Below are 2,961 nucleotides of genomic sequence, written 5' to 3' on the forward strand. Positions count from 1 at the left end.
CTTGTCTCAATCACAATGATTCCCTTGATACGGATGATTGTTTTGAAAAATTAAAAACATTCTGTGGACAAAAGTTGACTCAAACTTTTATTAAAAACAAGCTCTGAAAATTAAATACATAAAAACTATTATCAAAATTAAATTTTCAAAATCAATTTAAAAACACGTTCATCTTATTCCTTGTCGGTTCCTGATTCCAAAAACATATAGATATGATATGTTTGGATTAAAAACACGCTCAGAAAGTGTGACAAACGGATTTGCACATAGATGTATATTGGAGTTATGTGACTCAGGTGTACAGAATTTATGGGCCACGAACTTTGAGTGGACACCGTACAGTGACGTCACTGACGCATTGCAGTAGTGTCGGTGACCAATCAGAGCAGAGTATAGACCGAGGGGGCGCTGTAAAGATAATACAGGCTCAGAGCTTTGCAGACTGTCGACAGGAGCAGACGTGTCTCCCAGTTGTAAAGTTGCTCACCGGGCGCTAGAGGTCCTTTGGAGACTCGTGTCGCGGTTACTGAATCAGTAGATTCAGCTGCTGTGTTTACAGGTATTTATTGAATTGATATTTTACTCGGAGATATTATTTTGCTCGGAAATATTGACTTGAGAAATGACCGGGAGAGTCATGTGTGAATTAACTGAAAAACGTGCGCGGTTGTCAGCCATTGTGGAAAATGGAATGTTTACATGTTTTTCGGAAATGAATTCGCTTATGAGTTAGCGGGTGTATATACTGTAACCGCATAAGATAGTTGACGGTAGTGATAAAGAACGTTATAAAAGTTTATTCAAGTATGGAGACTTATGGTAGTTTAAACTTGTGTTTTTTAGCACCCCGGGCCGAGTGGGTTCCGGAGATATCCCGGGCTGAGAGCAGTCGCGGAAGCGGGAACGAGACGGGAGGTTCTGCCCTCATGCTCCAGCCGAGGGCTGTGGAGACGCTGGAGGGAAAGACAGCGTGAAGCGCTGCGTAACGGGAACCCCGTCCCATTCCACCACACGAGACAGTTGTGTGGGTGGGGTGAAGCAGTGTGTGCCACTGTATACTGTGAGTACGACTGAGAGAATTTAACCAGCGTGATAGCTGCACAGATACGTTTCCCGAGTGAATAACCACGAGACGTCGAGCGTCGTGGGGTTTGTTATCTGTGTATAACAGAACTGAATAGTAACAGAAGAATTGTTTGAGACAGTGTCTTCGTGTGTTTTGAGACAGACGGGCTTTCACGGAACAAAGCCTCAAGGTTATACGTGTGTGCACGGGAACTGTAGATTGCGTGACATAATAACATGTATGTAATTTTGTCATGTTTGATTTCTGTGTGTTGACAGAAATAGGACTTTCATGTTGAGCGAAAGTGATCTGTAGAATGGATGTATAATAATATGTTTATGTTGTGATTGAATACTTTAATAGAGGTGCAGGGGCAAAGGGCTTTGCTGTGTTCTTGTCTTTGTGCCTGGTTGGAGTGTTGTGTGTGTGTGTGTGTGAAGAACAGTTATTAGTAAACAGAGAGTAGCACGCGCAATTTTGATAGGAATAGATAGACATACATACAGACATACACATCGAAATTCCGGCCGTAACATTTGGTGACCCCGATTACTCTGTGTTAGTTATAAATTCATAGTTGTTTCCCTGCTTTGCTAAATTTAATTTTGTCCCCTGTGTTGGATTTTCAGAACTTTTGGCAGTAGGTCACGCAGAGATTTTTCAGATTGAATAGTTGTGACTTTCATGTCTTGTGTTGTTTTGTTACCGTCTCCAGTTTTACGGTAGTGCTTATTGTATAGTTCTAAGCACTGAGGGATTAGCTTCATTTTTCTTCCTGTGGGGTCTGTCATTTCTCTTTCCTTGCTCTTTTCTGTGCTTTCAATTTTGTAAAATATTTAGAACATTTTTTTTCTTCTTTCTGCTTTGGAATAGGGATCTATCTGTTGTTTATTGCCCTTTGCCTTTGTAAAGTTGTTTAACTGTGGTTAATTTTTGTTCTTTTTGACTTTGAAATTTTCTAATTTGATCTTGGAATTTTTTATTTTGTGTGATTAATTAGGTTTATTGATTTTGTGGCATTGCTTTTGTTGATTTGTTGTAAATAATTAAGGTAATTAGTTGTGGTATTTTGATATAGACTTTAATTAGATTTAAGTTTTAGTTTACTTTTGATTTGTTATTTGTTATGGTAGTAGATTGAGTACTTTGAATTTTTTTTGTTGGTTTAATTTAGTCTGCTGTTTGGTGATTGTGTCACTTTAATATTTTTTTTTGGAATTTGTTTTATTTGCCTCCATCTACATTTTTTGTTGTCTTGTTGATCTAAATTAAGTTAATCTTATTAGTAGTGTATACAGTTATTGTAAGCTACTATTTACAACTTTAAATTAGTTTAAGTTTAATAGGGAGTGTTTCACTTCATAAATTTTTTGTTGGAACTTCGTTTTATTTTGCTTCCAACTGCGTTTTATTAAGTTGGACTTCACTTATTTTGGCTTTGATTTTCTGATTTAGTACTTAGTTTGTTGATTAGTTTTAAGTCTTTACTTGTGTTGTAATTTTGACCTTGAATTTTTCCTCCTATTTGTGGTTTGGGGTTGTTGTTTTGGTTGTACTTGTATATATGTTTGAAGATTCGTTTTGACTTCATTGACTGAATATTTGACTTTCATTAAAACTGTTGGATATTTTTGCGTGAAATTTACGCCAAAACGTGTTTGGATATAGTCTTGTGTTGACTATTGTATCGGGTGCCAGATTTTTTTATGGTACTTGACAGTTTTCAAGTAGATTACTTGAACTTGCATTAATCTTTGAAACTTTTTCAAAACTTTTCTCTAAACTTGGACATATTTTGGTGTGATTTTGAAAGTTCAAAACTTACACAATGGAGAGCGAAGATGATTATGATGCGTTGTTTGAAAAGTTTGTAAAACAGGCAGAGACTTTGGGTC

At 36.8% G+C, this 2,961-nt stretch overlaps 1 long non-coding RNA gene across 1 annotated transcript; it reads left to right on the forward strand.

Annotated features, from left to right (window-relative positions):
• Positions 1 to 237: 237 nt before the first annotated feature.
• Positions 238 to 2,694, forward strand: LOC138954967 (uncharacterized). Its single transcript, XR_011452039.1, has 2 exons — positions 238 to 559; positions 844 to 2,694. It is a non-coding gene; the product is annotated as an uncharacterized lncRNA (long non-coding RNA).
• The last annotated feature ends 267 nt before the right edge of the window (positions 2,695 to 2,961 follow it).

The sequence above is a fragment of the Littorina saxatilis genome, unplaced genomic scaffold, assembly GCF_037325665.1.
Source record: "Littorina saxatilis isolate snail1 unplaced genomic scaffold, US_GU_Lsax_2.0 scaffold_801, whole genome shotgun sequence".
NCBI classification, from domain to species: domain Eukaryota; kingdom Metazoa; phylum Mollusca; class Gastropoda; order Littorinimorpha; family Littorinidae; genus Littorina; species Littorina saxatilis.